The sequence below is a fragment of the Harmonia axyridis genome, chromosome 4, assembly GCF_914767665.1.
Source record: "Harmonia axyridis chromosome 4, icHarAxyr1.1, whole genome shotgun sequence".
Lineage (NCBI taxonomy): Eukaryota > Metazoa > Arthropoda > Insecta > Coleoptera > Coccinellidae > Harmonia > Harmonia axyridis.
The window spans coordinates 22,669,264-22,691,133 of NC_059504.1; the positions used below are offsets into that span (position 1 = coordinate 22,669,264).

Below are 21,870 nucleotides of genomic sequence, written 5' to 3' on the forward strand. Positions count from 1 at the left end.
ACCTACTTGATTTTAAATCCATCGATTTTGGAAGTTAAGACGTACAAAGAGTTTGCATAAAGCGTCGAAACTGGGTTGTATGGTTGATTTTGTATGAAACTATATAAATATATAATAAAAATGCCTAAATAAGCATTTTTATTTCCATCTTCAGGCTAGAGAAGGAAATCAATAATGACAAATGAGTTTGACCACATCATGAAAAGATGAAGATTAAAATTGGTATATAACAAATTTTGAACTCTAATAAAGTCGATTTAAATATAAAAAACCTCGTGAACCGATCTGCGAAATGATGCTGAATCGCATCAAATCTACCCATTTTTTTAAGCGTTTGGTGATTGGTGATGAATGGTGGATCACTCAAGACAACGTCAAGCGAAAACGGTCGTGCTCGAAACGCGTTGAACCATCGGAAAAGGTAGCCAAGTTAGGATTCACGTCCAGGAAGGTTTTTCCATGTGTTTGGTGCGATTGGCGGGGAATTATCTACTATAAGCTGCTCCCCTACGGCACAACTGTTAACTCGTAACTGTACCGTCAACAATTGGGCCGTGTGAAGTAAGCAATCGCCCAGAAGCGGCCAACTTGGGTCAATAAGAGAAGATTTGTGTTCCATCAGGATAACGCCAGGTCACACACATCGAAAGTGTCTCGCCAGAAGCTCTGGGAGTTTGGTTGGGAGGTTCTAATGCATCCACCTCCTAGTCCAGACCTGACACCAAGTGATTACAGTTTGTTCCTGTCCATTGCGAACAATTTTGTTGGTGAAGAATTCGCTTCAATAGAGGCTTGTGAAAATAGATTGTTTCAATTATTTGCCAATAGCCTTTATAAGAGTCATAACAATATTACCTTCAAAAGGGCAACAAGTTATCGAACAAAATATCATATATTTGAACTAAATCGAATCATTTCAACTATGGTAATTGAAGACTAGTTTTTATGCAAACATAATGGATCTAGTTCCACTACACCATATGTATAACACAACTGATATCTTAAAATTGGATGCAGTTGATACATGAGTATCAAGCGAAAAAGATAAACTGAATAACAGTACTCATATCTTATCAATAAACATCTCTCACGTGTTCATCATAGTCTAATCTCATAACTTCATTTATTAATCTTTTCCACAAATTTGGTTCATTGCATGAAATTTTAATGTTGTCAGAATTTAACGTGATCATAACGAAAATATATGCGAGAAAAGGGCAGTATACAAATTACTACAATCTTTAACATGTTTTGTTTGACCAACATAACAATCCGAGCAATCAAGCCAATTCTCACCCAAACGGCATTAATATTTTTTCCAACTCATCGCAATCCTTCCACTTGTTGGTTAGGTTAGGTTAGGTCCTTCAACTTGTATGTTGGTTAGAAAAAACAGTATATCAAGAGCAGATTACATATTATAAGGGTTGTCGCTGTTTACTACCCTTTCCTCGTTCTTTGTGCCGATATAACTACTTTTTAGTGTCTTGAATATAAACTGTCAAACCAGGTATCCTAACCTACAAATAAAAAACCATATCGTTAGTAGGCGTATCGCGCGTATTCTCCAAAAAAGAAGGTTCAATACATCATCCATATCGCTTGTCTAGGGAAAAGTAAGCCATCATCTCCCACAAAAGGCGACCTCCCAGAACTCGATGCCACGACCTCTCTCTCTCCTTCATCTCAGCAGCATCGTGAACGATCTATCGAATTATTTCCTACTTAAGACAGCGTGCTTGCCCGTCAAATTGCCGCCGTTTCCTCGGTAGCGCTCAGATAATGAAACTCGCCTGCTTGCATAAGAGAGAATCGCTTTTACGGTAACTGGTCTTGTTTCGGTTCCGATCGCGATACGGAATTATGCACGGGTACAATGGCCGAAGGAACGACCCGATCAAACGGCGCTGCCTCGATGCCTAGCAATTCGGCTTTTGTTGCCCAATTCCGATGTTAATTTTCTGCCGTTGGTAGCGTTTCGCGTAAAGCACTTTGGTAGACGAACGCTGTTAGCCTCGCTAAACTGTTTGAGGTATGCGACTGGTGTGTATGACGTGATTAAAATGGGTGTTCTCAATGTTGATACTCTACTACTCCAATATACAACTCAAATATCCTTTTGAGAAAGCGCAATACAAAAATGTTTTATCTTCAACCATCCTACAATGGATACACAGCTGTCTAACCGGTTGACTAATCTACGTTAAATTAGCTGAGTATAATTCTGATATTTCTAATGTTGGATTAGGTGTCCCTCAAGGTTCAGTTTTGTGACCCCTCATTTTTATTGTTTATCAACGATATGTCGGATTTTGTATTTACAGAATGGATCTTTATCTTCGCTGATGATCTTTTGAAATTTCTGGGTAAATACGAGATGACTTGATTGCAAGCTGTATTACTTCAATCCAAAGTTTCGGCCGAAGGAACCACTCGATCAAACGGCGCTGCCTCGATGCCTGGCAATTCGGCTTTTGTTGCCCAATTCCGATGTTAATTTTCTGCCGTTGGTAGCGTTTCGCGTAAAGCATTTTGGTAGACGAACGCTGTTAGCTTCGATAAACTCATTTAGGTCTGCGACTGGTGTATAGGACGTGATTAAAATGGGTGTTCTCAATGTTGGTACTCTACTACTCCAATATACAACTCAAATATCCTTTTGAGAATAAACAATACACGAAATTTTTATCTTCAATCATCCTACAATGGATACACAATTTTCCAACCGATAGACTTATCTACGTTAAGTTAGCTGAGTATAATTCTGATCTTTTCAATGTTGGATTAGGTGTTCCTCAAGGGTCAGTTTTGGGACCTCTCATTTTTTTTTTGTTCATCAAAGATATGCCAGATCATGTATTTGGAGAATGGATCGTTATATTTGCTGATGACTTGATTGCAAAGTACTTCTTCAATCCAAGAATTCGCAGAATGGTGTAAAGATTACTCTGTAAATGACTCAAATCTAGAAAGTTTACACCTTCGATGAAAGCTATTCCTTTTTCATGTGATATTCAAGCCTATTTTAGGTCCCTGCTGCAAACTAAAAATGAATATTGAACAACGGTTATATCAAAATATATAGATCTAAAGGACTTACCATTTATACAATATTATCTTGAGCATCGTTATGCACATGTTTATTTGTCGAATATTTACAAACATGAATATTAGGTTTTTTAACAACTAATAAATTCTTGATTAGATATGATTACATGTTCCTTGAAAGCTTCTAATTGAATTATTTGTTTCAGTTCGTGTTACGCTATGGTTTCTGCTCGGATTTCTGTTATGTTTTGATCTTAACGATCAGATCTAATTAATCTGAAACAGTTAATTATTCGACTAGTATATGTTGTATGCGTCATGAAACTTTTATTTTTTACTTGTTTATTGCCTTATAGCCTTCCAATTAAATGAAAGCCAAACTCATCATGAAATCAATTTGAAATTTGTTCCTTTAGTTTCGTTTGTATAACGATAAATTGAAGTTTTTTTCAAATGAAATCAGGCTCGTATCCAATTTTGGCCTAATGATAGGTTTTGTGGTAAATTATTTCCATTTATTCAATCGTTCAATGCAACCCCTAATTTGGAACTACAATATAAATTTCAAGTCATTTCATTCATTCCATTTTCCATTCGTTTAATAGCCAACTAACTTGGACAATGTATTCGTATAATTTATAATGCTTCAGATACCAACGTGAGAAAATCATAACCTATCTAATCTTTGTCTCTTTTAATATTAAGTACGAGCTGAAAAAGGTTTCAGATATTGGTTGTAACTAGATTATTTTACATTTTGATGAAGTTGATCCTCATTGTTTCCTCCATTTAATGTCATTCACTATGCAAATTATTAATATGTTTTTTCTTTACAGGACTATTCAAATATTCTCCACGCTAAACGGATATAATTACTACAGAGTAAGTTATTTGGTCATCAACATATAAGTTTGGAATATTCATTGATTCGATACTGTTAGATGTAGTAACACATTTATATTTATCCCATTCGAAATTTATGTCATGAAAGCCAAACTGTAAGGTGATAAACATTTCAACGTATATTTTGAGATTATGAGATAGAACTGCCATGTACCTATTTTTATTAATAAAGCTTTCGAAAAAACTAAGTAATGGAAAGACTGTTCATATCTTTCATGTGTGACATCTCGATGAATCATATGGTATATTCTTAGCTTCTTGATCGTAATTATGACTAATGCATACGATGCAAAAGTAACCAAACTTCTGAGGTCCCAAAAACAATTTTGATTTGTTGCTACAAACATTAATTCATAGACATCTAGATAGAATAACCCGTAAGTAATAAATTGCATTTTATTCTTTTCCGCATTCTGAAACTTGGCAGAACCCACAAATTCTTCTTCAAATCAACGCATAGAACTAGCACGAGTAGGAGGCTCTATGATTATTTTCGTACTTGATGGTATTTACAATATTCGATTTAGGTCACATGGCTTTTCAAATTTTTTCGATGGGTTATTCGTAAAACTAACAGGGAAAATTGATCGAGGTGCGATGGTATCCAGAAAGTTTGCTGACGAATGAGTAAACAAGGTTATGAATCAATCAATCAATACCGATTTCTATTTCGGATCTCCAGTACAAATATTCACATATCCGAACACCATGCTATGAATAATAGTTATCGATTTTTGTGATTCAACCTGAAATAGTTTGGAACTGTTGATTATTCATCACTATCGATGATAGTGATGCATACTCATATACAGGATTAGAAATACTTAGAGGGGAACTACAGGGATTTCGAGAACCATTAGAAATACAGGGTGGCTCAAATTCTAAAAAAATGGGGTTATTTAGGGATTAGTATTTTGGTGTTAACAGAACCAGAATATCTAAAATGGTTTCCGAGATATCTCGCAGAACTAGAAATTGAGATTTTCTTTTTTTCTGTGTAACTCATTTGTTTCTGTAGATAACAAACTAAACTCGGTTTGTTGTCATTATTCAATATAGATAACGGTGCCGTCAGATTTTTTTTCCATTGTTTCAGAGACGCGATAGTCAATTTTTTTCTTAATGACGCCATATTGGTTCTCCTGAAGAAAAGATAAAGAAAACAATTATGAATTCAACAATGTATCACACTTAACAAAAATTACGTAAATTTGAACTTCCTTTTTATGTTTTTGTTTGAGTAGTAGACTGATGCCAGAATTGTCAAATAACTCGTTAGTTCGTTCAGTTGTTACGTGAAACCATCACTTAATTTTTGTAAAAACCTATATCCTGTTTGATAAGTTACGTCCTATTAATTACATAATCATGCTGATACCAATTCACTCCACAAAGCGTACAACTGGCAAGGTCTGTTGAAATTGTCTAAATAATTTGAAAAAAACTAAAGTGATGGTTTCACATAACACCTATCACCAAAGTTATTTTAGAACGTACGTTTCAGAATTTTTTGAATAATTATAACCGTCTTTATTAGGCGAAAGTTTAGCTAAAGCTATTCTTACTCTTTTACCTGAATCGTACGTCTGTTTTTTTTGTTAATTTAGTTATTCTATTTATTAACCGTTTACTCATTTACACAGTTGTAGTTAATTTGAATATTCTTTTAGTTGGTTATTAATTTAATCATTTTTAGAATTGGAAATATATTCCAAGACAAAAAAAAGCGGAATATAATATAGAGATATATTATTGTGAAGGAACAGACACAAAGTTGTCAATTTTTTTATTTTTTTATTGAATATCATTCATCAAGTAGACTTAATAAACTTATATTATAAACTCATAATAAACCAACTATTTCAATAACATATAATTGTAGGAATAATGTTCATTCATTCGAGTAACATACAGGGTGTTCCTATATTGGAGGTACCAACAAAAATGACAGATTCCTTGGATTATTTTGGGAGTATTGAAGGTATTGAAGCTGGATTTTTTTCATAATTTTTTTTTCATAGCACCTTCCTTTCACAAGATATTAAGATTTCAAAGAAACTTTGATCCATTATTACACTTTTTGGTTTCTTGTCGTATCTGCTACCGATTTCGAGAAAAAATTTCAAATAAAACTCTAGTAATTCTCAGGAAAATCCAAATTATCATGAATATCTAATTAGTAAGCTGTAATGAATAAATTAATTATAAGTTTTGGTAATTAATTGCCCAATTTGTAGAGAAGGATAATAAAGATTCGAAAAAAAGTATAGGACTACAAGAAACACACTGTATCTAAAAAACAAATCGTTTGTCGGACCATGCTTATTCGACTTTTTGTCTTAAAATAATTCAAGTCAACCTTCATAATCGTTTGTATTTTCAATTTAGGGATACCTTGTATGAACTATTTATGTATATCACAATCTATGAATAATATGATATATTAAAAAGGTCAATGACATCTTAGTTAAAAAAATAAAACCAAATGAATTTGAAAAATTCATAGTAAAATGATATTTTAGAATTTCGAATCCCAGCAAAACCTCAGCGTACCGACGACCATATTATCGTCCAACGCAGATAAGGCCAGTTGGGAAATATTGTCAGTTCCGAAATAGGATAATGCAAGACCCCGAAACCGAGGTGATTATGAACCGGGCAGGAAACGGAAACGGTTAACTGACTGATAAACTAGTGAAATTTCGAATAACTCACGATGTTCATGCATAAATTCATTCGCTCAGCTCGCTGTCGCTGCCACTGCCCTTATGGTCCGTTCGAAATGTTGTCGAGGACGGAATGACAAGTAAAAACGACAGCTGTGACGTTTAACATGTTTATGGACTCGGCAGAAAATCAGGATTGATATAGTTTATTGTTGAAAACGTGAAAATCAACGAGAATTGTATCAATTATGCACTCGATTTCTTTCGTTTTTTGTGATTTATTCATTTTATGGGATTGTGGAAATTTCAGAAGTGTCTGAAATCTTTCTCTCCCTCAAATAATGCAGTTGTATCTTTCGGGTAACTAATGCACTGTAAAATATGCCAACAGCTAAATTCTAGAAAAATATTCAAAGAACTGACAAGTAATAGATTCATTTGTTATGTATTTCTGATTTACATACCCACATTTATCTATGTACTTATTTTCTTTTGACGTTGTTATTCAATCACTTTTCAATTAATCTTCATCATTCCATTTATGTTGTTTATTGTATTATTAATTTCAACATATTATATTGTATGCATTTTTTATTCAATTCTGTATACATATTTGACTTTTTAATCAGGCCCAGTGAAAGCTTTTCAAGCATTTTGGTGAAAAGAATACCAATCCGAAATGAATGTCCAAAAATTTCAAAAAGAACGACTTCTAAGAACTTCCATCCACTTTTTCAGTAGATATTGAATTGTCAACACAACTACGGTATTTGATATCTTGTACATAATAGAATTAATTCAAATCTGAAGTTATCCCAAGGTATTCAAAAAACCTTGAACTTATTTTACAAACTTCAACTGTGAAATAATTATTTACTATGATATATTATCACTCCAATACAGGTTGTCCTTAATTGGAGTTACAACCGAAAACGACAGATTCCTCGGATAATTTAAAAAAATGTTCTATAAACACAGGTCCCTGAAAACCTGTTTTTTTTTTGTGTAACATTGGTAGTTTGAAAAATTTGAAAAAAAACTTTGATATAGTACTAATTTTTCTTTTCTTGTACTTGAGATTTCATAATCTCGTATATTATCACAAAAAATGTAGAACTATAAGAAACACACTGTATCTCGAAAACAGAGCGTTAGCAGGCCTATGTTTATAGGACTTTTCATCTCAAAATTAATCAAGGAATTTCTCATTTTTGTTTGTACTCCTAACTTAGGAACACCCTTGCACGATCATAATCGTGCAACTCTATTTTCTCATAAACTAAAAGACATTCGGAAAGAGACCAAACCAAATATTCCCTTCATATATTTCATTTATTATGTCGATATTTCTAAACCTCTGGGAGAATATTATTTATAGACACAGCTTTGTCTGTTGGTAAGATTCTCCCAAAAGTTAAGAAATATCGACATAATAATAAATGACAGATTTGATACTGTCAATAATAATGTTACTGTCCCTATTTGACGAGAAAAGAAAATACATAACGTCCTGAAGTCTAATTCGAACTACCTCACTCAATACCTATACCAAAATCCAAGGAGAAATAAAATAAGAAATAATACTCATATCTAGGTGTAGATTCAAAGGGAAATAATACATTGTAGTTTGTAATGGTTATTCAAATGTGCTATCTGCTGCTTTTTATCATGAAAATTTGTCTGCAATCATAAAAGAAATATGTTGACAAATTTCTGTTTCTTCTTCTTCTTCAGCCTTCCCTCATCCACTCCTGATGGATGTAGGTCTCTTTCATGTTCCTCCATGCTGTTTACTATAGGAATATTTTGCACTATTTATATTTTCTAGCATTTGTATTTCTATAATAACAAAAATAAGATGTCCGAGATATCAGCCAAAGAAGTAGAGTATATGAGAAACGGTGAAACAACTTTTGATCCCAATTGGTGTCTTTCATTGTGCAATTGTGTTTTTTCAGATTTCGTTTTTGTTTTTTATCCTTTAAGTTTCATATTCCTCACTACTTCCTGTCGGTTTTGATTAAGGATGTATTCAATTTAATTTGAGCAATAAAAAATAGCCTTGTGAAAGCTCCCTTTTCCACTAAGCTGGGGAACTCATTTCTCTGAAACGAAAAAAAAAAAAAAATAAAGCCGGTGTTACACAGCAAGTTAGGCCATGGCCGGATATCGAACGGGCAATCCGCCACCCTGGCAAAGTTCAACGGCGAACAATTCCAGCTATAGATTTCCGGGGCATTGTTGTGTGAAATTGGATTTTGTCATTTTAATTATAATTCCTCCACGTCACGCGGCTCCCTCTTAATTAATGTCCAGCAAATTTTGATACATTTTATCGGGATACGAGCGGCGTGTGACCCTTTTGAAACTTGATATGGTCCATTATTAGGAAGCGTTTTCATTTAGGCAATTCTGTGTCAGAGAACGAGGCATTTTATACAGGCAAAAACGCGGAGCCGTCAATTGCTGACAAATTTCTCTATGGTTGTTTTATCTGCGTCGGTTTCAATTCGTCAAAAATTCGGATAAGTGAAACGGGCCGTTTGTTTGTGGGGGCGGAAATCCAGTTTTGCCTCGAATTGATTTCGCATGATGGGGATGAAAAATGTAAATTGTGACATGCCTGGAAAACATAGAATGATGTGATACAATGAAATGTCATTCATCGCTTCTTTGAAATATTTTGCTACCAGTGTGGCTTTTTTGTTTTTTGGTACACTATATCTTTTCAGATTCGAATTAGCGCTAATTATAAGCAAAATGACATAAGTAAAAATAAAATTGGCATATACGAAAAGAAAACTGAAAATATTCAATACCTCATTTACGGTAGTCGACTTCAAATCGACTATAAACAGTTTCAAATTGGCAGAGAAAGTATACGAAATTTTTACATGTGCCCTCGCATGTGCCCAAAATGGTTAGATTACGTTGTCGCCGTTGTCGGATTGTGATATATTTTCAAATCCATAATTTTACTAAATCATTATGACTGTATATTACATTGAATGAAATATATTCATTTGAGTGATACCTGATTCAATATGCAAATTTGAATATTTGGAATACGATATTTTCCCTAATTGTCGAATTTATAATAAGCAGAATATTTATTTTTTTCTTTATCTACCTGCTGAAATCCAAGGTTTGGCAACTTTTGCTCTCCTAGTGTCATCGGTTGTTTCACATCGTTTGGCGCGCTTGAAGTTTGTTTTCTGAATTTCTGATATATTTAGGTATTTATTTGAACATATTTTGAGTTAGTATGAAACGTTGATCAACTCTGGGACATAAGAAGTGCGTTCATTGTGGAGAAACTCGCGAATTGAGTGAAATATCGTATCATTGATGCTTTCATTTCCGCTCGCTTCAAGTCAAATTTGATAGTTCATGTTGGGGACAAAATTTGCTTACTGAAAATGACATATGCTCCCTCTATGTTCATTACTCTGAGGTACTCATTAATTTCAAGTTGGCATGAAATTAATCTATTGAATTTTTATTGATTTGTTAGTAGCAAGTAAATAATTCTGAACAAAACATAATATAATACATACATATATTTAAACAAGATGCCTTTTACTTATGAGAGTCTTAAACGAATTTCTTGGTGTGATTTGCCTTTTTTTGGAACAAAAGTCCTACCAGGTTTCAACAAATTCAATAAAATCGAAATATACCACTCACTCTATAGAAAATTGAAATTAAAAAAACTAAACTTGAATGGACCGTTTTTCACCGATTCCTTGTGCTTTCACGGTGACTAAGATGAAACTCATTCAGCAGATACTTTTCAGCGTTTAAAATACCAGATCTTAGCAAGAAACTACAGTACCGAGTACTAGAGTCTCAACACAATTCTCGCCGATATATTGAATTTTCTCAAATTGAGCTAGTAATTGCTGAAATGTATGTATCTGCGTTGCAAATCTCAATTCATTGAAAATCTTCCAGAAAATTCTCTCCGTTCCTCTCTAGTTACGCGTTCCTGTAGCCGTTTTCATCGGCCACCAATTACGTACGATGAATCGACAATTTATCGAGCTTTTGCAAATTCCAGTAGCATAACATAAATAAGAGCGTGGAAAATCGTTATCGTCGATAATGAATTTATCTTTCGTTATTCAGCGACTTGAGCTCTGCTGACTTCTAGTCACTACACGACCAAAAATAAATCTGAGCTCGCGGTCAAAGTTCGAATTTCTCCTAGGCGAAAAATGCGCACCTCGATCAATCACGAGAACGCCGGACCCCGACCTGAGTCAAGCCGACAATGGCGACGGACGGTGAATGAATGCAGTATGCGACGTGTTTGAAATTAGTGGTTGATCTATCATCGGAATGAAATCCAGTATGTGAATGATGGCGTTCGCATCCGACGCCGTACAATCAATTTCGAGCTGTCAATTCGAGCGACTACGTTTTATCGGAAGCGACGTCGATTCGATACGCCCGTTTAAGTATCACAATATTGTGTTCTGATATGGCTAATATCCGCTGTTCGGGAGTTATGGACTGGTATTGAGTGACGTTGGTGATGGCAAGAATTCCGAAGCTGGTTGGATTCCATAACCTTATGCAGTTGGTGACAAATGCACAATGAGAGAGGAGGGGAACTTGTGCGGTGTATTGTTTGTGCTTTTTAGGTTATCACCATATTGGTAGCCATTTTGAAAATAGTTTCTTGACCTAGTGTTGATAAAAGTTCAAATTTATTGTGAAGAAATGATCAGATTAGAGGAGAGGCGAAAGATCAACCGACCTCGCAAGCACCTTGACCTAAAGATCTATTGTGCATCCCCGATCTGTGCACTAGTCCGGCAGTGATGTCTCAATGAACTTCATTACCTTTGAGGGAGCTATCTTACATTCATCACTTGTTCTGGCTTTAAACACCAATAACCAAGGTGTTGTAGCCTCCTCCGGAAAACAGCTTCACATTTGCATAGCAAATGTTTGGTTGTCTCATTAACTTCTCAACCGAATCGACATGTGTCCTCAGACGCTTTTTTCATGTTTTTCAGATGAAACCTTATGGGACAATGCCCTATTAGTGCGCCCGTCAGTTTCCTCAGTTCAATTTTCATTGAGTGAGAGAACTCTTCTGGTTCAACTCGTCGAGTAAGAGAGAAATGACTTGATCTCTCTTTGACCATAGATTGTCCGCTAGTATGCAAGCTTTCTCTTTTGTTCCCATTCCTTGACTGCCATCTCTTGATCACTGGCTGGTCAACCACAAAATGGCTCTGGCTCGGTGAAGGGGATTGACTCCCTTTCCCTGGCCGGGTATTCCGAAAATAATAAGGTTTCTTTCTCCAAGTACGTTGAGGGACGTTTCACATTCCCAGACTAACTTTGACTTACCTTGTGGTGAGTCTAGCGCTAGCAGGGTTGCTTTGCTGTCGGATGATAAATATTTTTGCTCTTTGGTATTTGCTCCCTGTACAGAGCCCAAAGCATTCCCTTATGGCAAGGGTTTCTGCCTGGGACACCAAAGGGCAGACACCCATTGGTATGGCTAATCGGCTTAAGGGACCGTGCACGCCGGCTTCCACTCGTCCATCTTCAGTTTTCGAGCCGTCGGTATAAAATACCGCAGACCCTGTAGGGAAAACTACTTCATTATGATCCCATTTTTCACGACTTGGAAATGTTGTGTTGAAGTTTTTCTGAAACTTTGGTTTCAGTGGAAGGTTATCTGTGACCACATCCAGAGCTCCTTGAATTGATTTAGAATGTGAAGGCTCCCTGGCTAGTTTGCCACCCTGGGGGCTTATCTGGCCGCTTTACTTTCCAGAAAGATATCTAGAGGAGACAGGTCCAAGATGACTTGCATGGCAGCAGTTGGCCAAGAGCGTGATGCTCCTGTGATAGACAGATACTGTGTTCGTTTCAATCTTTCAGGGCTTATTGCCCCTTCACTAGTCTTGCTCCTGGCCACTAAATGAGAGCTGTATAACATACGATTGGCCGAACAATGGATCGTAGATCCAGTTCGTCAGTTCAGGTCTTAACCCCCATAAGAAATGGTTACAAATGAATCATTCAAAGTATTGTCACTAGATAGCTACAACTTCGCCCATCTTTCTAGTAGATCTCGAATACCGTTGCGTTGAAAGTGTTCAGCTTTTGAGTCTATCCACAAAACAAGCCTTTTTTTGATGTCTTCATATGAGTGATGAGCTGATGAGCCATCGATGGCCTAAAACTTACTATTTGTGCTTTTCCAGATAGGTTTTAACCGTTTCATCAACGTGAGGCCGAGCGTTGTCATGCTGTAGAATCACTTCATCGTGCCTCTGCTTCTATTGTTGCCGTTTTTTGCGCAGTGCTCGGCTGAATAGTATCAATTGAAGTTGATACCGTTCCTCAGTAATGGTTTCATTCGGCCCCAATTGCTCATTTACAGTCGATTTCTGAAAGACCAATCCACGTTAAATTCAACTTTACAACTGTCAGTTTTATGGTCAAGCGTCATTCTGGTTGCTGAAAGTGAGGTTAACTCATTTTATTTGAACATTCTGCCAGTTGACACAGTGGTCAAATATTACACGTAAATTGTACGTCAAGCGTCATTTTGGGTTTCAGAAACGTATTTAATTTTTTTTTTCCAAGTTAAAAGCTCCAGATAACATAGATCAGTTAATTTTACACTGAACAACATTTCAGAAACCCAATTGGATTTGACATCGTTGTTAAGTTGAATGTTGTATTAGTTGAACAAAGATTTGATCAGTCTTTCAGAAACCGTGGGTCAGTGTTTTTATTAATTCCGAATACGAAGGTTTGATCAAGATAAAAATTTACATGGGGTGTAGAATGCCAATATGATTAATCATTAGGAAAAAATCAGAGTAATTTTTGAGTACAAATTATGTTGCACAAAGATTTTTCATGAGGTCTGACATATTCTTGGAACACATGAAATCATAAAACTCTGATATGTATTAAGTGCTCCACATATTTTTTAACTTATTTGTTTTTCGAATTGAAAAGTTTACATCATTTCGTTTCATCAATATCATTTCCGTATTCTGGGAAACTGAAGATGGAGGATTCTACGAATGAATATTCGCTGTCAAGCAAACATTTCAATATTCCTTCCATTCGATACGAACCGTTCTCAAGTGGATCCCCGTGAAACGGATGAAAAAGTATCAACGCTTTACTGTAATGCGCCTCTAGAAAGCTCTCTGAAACAAATCCGTCCAAAGTAGAAACTAAAAAGCGACCAAAACGAATCAGATGCATCCCAGAATTACAGCCATTCAAGAAACTTCATCGTGGGGATAAATAGAATCGTACAGTCGAAAATATATTCAATTAAAACGGTATATATTCCCAACTCTTGGAGTTTACAAACAAGTCGGTTTGTTTTTTCTCTTTCCTCTCCCCTTCTCCACCGTTTTACTTTTGTTGATGTACACGGGCCATCAATTAGAGTTGCCAACGTATCTGTTTCGAAGTGATGAATCTAAATTGCAAATACACGCTTTATTTGAATTTCAAGGATTCGTGAAGAAGATACCGTGACCATACATATTTATTCAGCGGGCATGGGGATATAACCAGACTGCGGCCGCCATAATGTCTAAAAATAAACTTATGTGAGACGTTGTAATGTAATTTATTCTTGTGTTTTATGTTTTAGTCCGCATGTTGAGACAATTATGGAACGATATGGTTTCGGGAGTAGATTATTTGGTGGTTTAACGTTACGAAAGCGACTGTTACAGACTGGGATTGCATGATGTTGGGACATCAAGCGGTTTCATTTCCGCATCAGTTTGATAAGGAGTTTTCGCGCTTTTGTTGGGTAATACCTGTCAGAGCTGTCAATATTTTGGGAGAGTCTCTAGATACAAGATGATATACTTTTTTGGAAAGGTATCTGAAGTAGGGCTGGGACTTTTTCGCCTTTTTGTATTCGAATATACATTCATAAATTTATTCGATTATTCGAATAATTCATTCAAACAAATATTCATGCTTGATTATTCATGAGTAGTCATGAATATTCAACTATTCGTTGATTATTCAGTGATTATTCAAGGATTATTCAGTGATTATTCAATGATTATTCAGTGATTATTCAATGATTATTCAGTGATTATTCAATGAATATTCAGTCAATATTCAGTGATTAAACTCATGTTTTAATGAACAAATAAAATCCGAGCGTTTTGAGGAGTGAATATACCCTTTGCGACGTGGTATAATCGTTTTGGTGTTTTGCCTCTCGCCATATACGCTCTATTAGTGTGACGTCACACACCGCCATTTTTGGTTCTCCTGTCAGTGTTCGGAATCCAAACAAATAAATTGTCATTCAAATTAGTACGGTCTCGTTGAAGGAATTGGCTTATTTTCATGAATAAGAGTATTTGAGATCTAGCAAAAAATATGCATAAATATTTAACAGATCTATTTAACGAACAGGTGATATTGAACAAAGTTTACTATAATCTAATGCATAAATGTAAAAACGTTCGTTATTCCTGGAAAAGTCGGGAGTATTCTGGTTTTACCGAAAAAATTGTCCTATTTTTATAATCAAATTGTCGTTGGGTAAATACAGAGTTTTTTTCATAACATGAGAACGTACAAAATACAAAAGATCCTTAAATAGACGCAGTAAAACCTTCACAATCTACAGAAACCCTTTACAGGTCTAGAGGTACAAAAAGAATGATAAAGCGGATTCTGAGAACATTAAATTCTTCAAGAATACACTTCGTGATCAATTATTCGGAATTTTCAAAAAAACTTTGTTTTCTGATTCAGTTTTGTTAGGGAAAGATGTTACATCAGTCGATGTGTGTACATTTTAAGACCATAGATTCAAAAGAAAATAAAGATTCGTCGGTTCGCAATTCAGAATACATAAAACAATATTTGACCACTGAAATAGAGCATTATGTCTAGAAATAGCAATACATACGGAATAGGAAGGCAAGGTTACATTTTCGAATGTAGAATCTTATATTATTATTATTAGAACTCTTGATTACTAAATTCATATGTTAGAATCTTATATTCCATTTTTATATTTTTTCATTGATGAAATCCAAATTTTATTAATTTTTCTTTGGCTGAATACCTTTTTGTACTACTATTAAATGAATAATTTCAATTCAATTGTATCTATCAATTTCAATATTATGTAATTTCCAGTAATTTCAATATTAATAAAACGATTTGTCCGTAGTGAATCACAAAACCTTGTTTTAATCATTCCTGAATAGTGAGTCAAGTGATCATTCAAACTTTCATTCGTTACTTCATAAATATCGAACTACTCAATGAATAGAAAACTATTCACTGATTATCCATGAATAGAAAAGTAGTCATTGATTATTCGACTATTCAGTGAATACTCGACTATTCACTGATTATTCATGAATAGAAAAGTAGTCATTGATTATTCAACTATTCAGTGAATACTCGACTATTCACTGATTATTCATGAATAGAAAAGTAGTCATTGATTATCCAACTATTCAGTGAATATTCATGATTATTCGAATAATGCAAAATGCAATTATTCGAATAATTATTCAATGATTATTCGAATATTCAAATCATTCATTCATGATTCCCAGCCCTAATCTGAAGATACTCGAGCAACAAAAGGAACTTAGAAGCCCATCTCAAGTACTTTATGATATTCCTTCAGTTACTGTTATGTTGACCTGATTCTCATTTTGAATTGAGTAAGGCTATGTTGATAACAATTGAACCAAATATGTTATGACATCAAAATTAAGGTGAATCGAACATTTCGATAAAGCTGTGCATCCATTTATAAACACATTGAGAAACAACGAACGATCAATATAGTTATGTATAAACAGGCTTGAATTGGGGTTACGAACTAAAATTAGATATTTACCGGATAATTAAAAAATGAAGAGTCCTATAAACATAGGATAGAAAACACTTTGTTATCGAGATTCAGGGTGGTTAAGTTTATTCTTTTTCAGGATTTTTTCTGATAACATTACTCCACAGGATATTCGACAGAAATTGGGCACATTTATTCCGATTTAGAATTTACACCACGTGCCAAGTTCGGTTGAAAATCTACATTGATATATTTTTTCTGTAACAGTGCCCGCTTTTTCCGCCAGACCTTTTTTGTGGTAGTTCAAAAAAATGTAGAATGAAACTTTGATCTAGTACTGAACTTTTTGATCTCCTGTAGATTCATCGTATCTTTTATTGATTTCCCATGTTTATGGGACTTATTTCTTTAAAAATCGACCAAAGAATCTCTTATTTTCATTTGAACCCTAATTTATGAACACCCTGCATTGCATTTTACCTCTCCAAAATGTTTGAACAATTCTTCTCATCATTACTAGCAATAAGGTTTCTATTCACAGTTTATCACTTTTTGCCTCATATCCCTCTGTCGGAGAAGTCGCTTCTGTTTACTCAACCAGCTGCTCAAATCGAAATTTGCTTTTGTGGTCCACGAAGAATTCATGAAAAAATCCAAAAAAATAATTTTTTTTCTGTCAACCGTTTCCACCAATTTCTTCAGTCGTATATTGAAATCTTCGATTCCGACTGAAAAAATTTGACAAAAAATTCAATGAGGCTATGTAGGATTAGATAACAAAGAAAAATAAAATTTCCAATATTCTAATGTCAATAACTACCAGTAAATTCCGACAACATTTTCCATCAAATAATTTCTGAAGAATCTGAACAATACAGAAGGAAAATTGCATTCAAAGTTTGAAAAATTTGAGAAAAACAAAATGTAATGGAAGATTATATATTAATAGCTAATAGAGAAATTTCAGATGCATATTAGACCAATTAAATGAACTATCAACAATTAGTCCACTGTAATGATATGAACAGGTGCTACTGAATAAAAGCAATTAGCAATTAACACTTCCAATCGGATATGGTTTAATAAACACTCTTAAGTAGATGCAACTATATTTTCCATAATGCAACTGTTTTGAAATTGAATAAATGACTAAATTACTCTACTTTACTGTTAGGACTAATTCTTACATCTCTCAAATATCACTTTAGATATGTCTTCCCACTATAAACTAGAGGTACAAAAATAGAGGAGCGATGACACTTAATTACTGGTTTCCCATAAAGAAATGAACAATTTGAATGCAAATTCTTTGACAACTCCTTCCAATTGAGATCTCAAATGGAGTATGAAAACTGGTTAATATCAAGAACTTGCGCAATCCTCAATAGTCTAGGGGAATTGTAAGTTGCCTATAGTTCTTAACAGTATTACTGTAACGTAAAGAATTTCTTTTTTCCACTTTTTATTTACATATAATAAGCTATTTTACTCGCTAAAAAGTGGGAGTAATAAATATTTCTCTTAAACTCCTTGAGTAAAAAGTATAGCCAACACAATTGAAAATTATTTTACCATAATTATTTAATATTAATATTTACATTGATATTGTTACCACCTCTATTACTAAACAAAGATGTTAGTGAATTAATTATTTGGTATATGTATTAGGATTAACTCTCGGATTCAATGCTTTCAACTAGGTTGGTTTTCATTTTCCAAATTTTTTTTCACAAGTATCTCTTAACGTATTCGTCAATGAATTTTCTACCTAACATGCCACCGAAAGCTATAGCCCATGTAGAATCGAATAATATCAGGTCCTCAAATTTTTAAGCAACCTTCTGTTGAAAATAATTTTTTTTTAAATGTTGAAAGTTCGATTAATTCCAAATGTTTATTGGAATATTAATTCGTTCCGCTTTTGTATCTAAGCCAACTTTTTAACATTTCGTTCATTCTAAACTTGTCGTTTGTGGACACAAACTGGGAAAAAAACAAAAAGTTACGAAACCCACGGAACGCCCTGTATATCGAATTCAATTTCACAAGAACAACATTGCCGAACCCTAAATATATACGTGGATAATGAGGTTTAGCGATATCGATTTATCCTGCTCTGCCCTAAACCTACACAAGCTCTCGAAATATTATATTAATATGAATTATACATCGATAATCCTTTTACCCTCATGCGCTAAAACGGCAGATGACCCTATCAAAATAATTAACCTTTATGATCGTACTCTGATTTCGACCGTAAAACGGATAATCCTAGTTCCATCAGACCGAAATAAATAATTTCGCCTCGAATCTACATTACCTGGATATTGGCAACATCGGAACGGGTTATGTGCACCAGCGTTGCAGTCGGATGAAATGGATAGAAAATATTGACAAATGACAATTAATGGATGGTGTACATCGAAAATGTATCCATCAATCAATTCCCAGTCCAGCCAAAATTCATTAGTGGGTTGTGGCATACGGTGGAAAATTTGAAGCCTAGATTCGGTAGAGGTTTATGAATAATTATGAATACATATACATACCTGGGAAATACACTATTTTCGTTTTTGCCTCGATTGCAATCGGTTTTGCATCAAAAAACCGGGAATTTTTGAAGAAATATTTATTTGTTTTTTCTACTTAACAATTGAAGATAATTGACTTTCATAATTCAATCACATTTCATTATGAGAAAATAGTGAAGTCACGAACGCTAGGTCATGAGACAATTGGGCATAGGAGACCACATATTAGGTATACCCGATGGTATAGGTGACACATGAATGCGAAAGCTCAATGGCTTCTAACTTAAAGTCAGTATTTCCCTTTTTTTTTCGTTATTCTGCTTGAATTTTCTATGATTCTGTTGATTCCACAGGAAATGCTCGCAATAGTTATTTCTCTAATTCTGTGTTAAACCCGTTCATCCTTTCAAAACTTGTATAACAAAATCGTGCGAGAATATCTCAGATTTACACATATTTCATAGTAATATTTCATTAGTATATGTTGGTACTCAGAACTCTCCTGTCACTGAATTATCTATCATCTGCCAAATTTGTGATACAGAAAATTGTTCTGTCGACCAACATTTTTCAATGTAAAAATCACTAAATGCTATTTATATAAATATTCCATTAATTTCAATAGGTATTCAGTGAGTTTAAGGAAATAATGTCTAATAATCGTTCAGAAAACCCATTTTATCACTTGTTTATCCATATAATGGATTAGCAGAAAAGTTTTCTGTATCATTAACAGATAATAGATAAATCTGTGGCAGGAGATTCTCAACATTAAATAATGAAATATAATCATGAAATATGTGTGAATCTAAAAAATTTTAGCATGGTGTGACAAAATGAATCGACAAGCTACATAATTAGAGAAATATCTATTTAATATTCATCTTAAATTTTCTCTGACTCTTATTATGGGATCAATGTAAAATTTTGCAACGAGATTCAAATAATAATTTCATATTTGAATGAAACATTTCAATTCCATCGAATTAGATGCATTAGATATCTTTTGTATTCGCTCTTCATCTAATAATTAATAAGTGACCTATTTGCTCATCTGTCATTTCCTTCGTATGTATATCCATAGACCAATTGTGAAAGGATTCATGTACTAAAATTTCTTCGAAACCCCTTCTGGTAGTTATAAACAAATCAGAACACAAGAAATATTTCACTTATAATTGATCTCACTATTTGAAATACTATTATTGTAAACTGATGGATTCATAGAGTGAATTTATTATTTGCGGAACTCCCCTATTATTTTGGACACTTCAGACTTTGACATCCAATATGATAGTTACGCTTCTATGATTTCTTTATTTGTCATTGAATGAAGTGTAAAAGTTCCTGTTTATTGTTCGTTTCTTGATTAAATGTCCTGTTGTCGGTGAGTATTCAAAATCATTCTGTGTAATCTATCATCTATTCTGCTCTAAGTTCATCCTCAGTTTTTCTTGTGTGACCTTATTTTTTGACTAATGATGCTATTCAGAAATTTCTATCTCGGATGGTATCAATAGATAAATTCCTTTCTTTGTAAATATTATGGTAATTATTTTTTTAGGAAAATTATGGGTTTCTGTACACAAGAACACCAATGCATGCAATTCTATAACATCCTAGTTTCAGCAAAATCCAGCCAAGTTGCAAATTTCTTGAGAATAATACTTTCTCTTCTAACCTTTCATTGATGAATAGGATTATATCTGCAAATATCGACGTGAAGATAAAATAATATAGTTCAGAGTTCAGACTTTGTGCTGCAAACGTTGAATTAGAATATGTAATCATAATAGGATTTTTTTAAAAGAATAGGACGAGTTGTCGTCTTAGCATCGTTAAGTACCTACTGTGAATTATCAAGAATTGATTGTAGTAAATTCAGGCATCAGTGATTACTGTTGCATTATTGATTGAACAGATACCTATAGATTACATGAAATCTAATTAAAGGATAATTTATAACCTTGTTAATAACTCAAGACGATATTTTCCTATTCGTTGAGCTAGTTCTTACGAATTTTCCTCTTTATTTTTATCGATGATTCAGTTCAAATATATCTGAAACTGATATTTTCAGGAGATATTGGATCATGTTAGTCATCGGAAAAGTATCCTTCATATAAATTACCTATTGATGTTTTATTCCGCTTTCAATCAGTGGCGTGCCGTCTAAAGCAGCTGCTATCTGTGATGAAATAAACATGTGAATAATCGATTTTATGCTACTTATTGCTTAAAATCCTGAATTGATGGAGTTTCAATGTTATGTAGGAAATTCGTATAAATCTGCCATTTCCTATTTTCAAAATCCGCAATACATAAACATTTTAATTTTTAGTTTCATATAACCCCCTAAATTTCAGCCTTGTTCAATCAGTTGTTTTGAAAATCTTGAAAATTTTTTTTTTGATATTCTGCTTGCTGTTATTACTTTATATTGATCCGAGAAAACTGTCGGATCCCGAATGAATATGCAAATTTGAATATTTGGTATCCGATATTTTTTCTAATTGTCGAATTTATATTAAGTAGAATATTTATTATTTTCTGTATCTACCTGCTGAAATCTATGGTTTGGCCAATTTTGCTCCCTAGTGTCATCGGTTATTTCATGTCGTTTGGCGCGCTTGAAATTTGTTTTCGTAATTTCTAATATATTTTGGTATTTATTTGGATATATTTTGAGTAAATATGGAGCATTGATTCACAATGGGACATAAGAAGTGCGTTATTTGTGAAGAAACTCGCGAATTGAGTGAAATATCGTATCACTGATACGTTTTCATTTTCGCGCGCTTCATGTCAAATTTGATATTTTATGTTGAGGACATGATTTGCTTACTGAAAATGACATATGCTCCCTCTATCTATGCTT

General features: G+C 34.0%; 1 protein-coding gene across 6 annotated transcripts in view; it reads left to right on the forward strand.

Annotated features, from left to right (window-relative positions):
- The window catches only part of LOC123678246 (muscleblind-like protein), a 440,933-nt gene that overhangs the window by 147,472 nt on the left and 271,591 nt on the right, over positions 1-21,870 (forward strand). For 5 of the 6 annotated variants that reach the window (XM_045615156.1, XM_045615157.1, XM_045615155.1 and 2 more), the window contains one exon: positions 3,885-3,930. The gene's annotated coding sequence lies outside the window, so the exon portion shown is untranslated. Of the gene's footprint in view, positions 1-3,884; positions 3,931-20,288; positions 20,380-21,870 lie in introns of those variants that run through there. The other variant, XM_045615159.1, reaches the window with a different exon arrangement.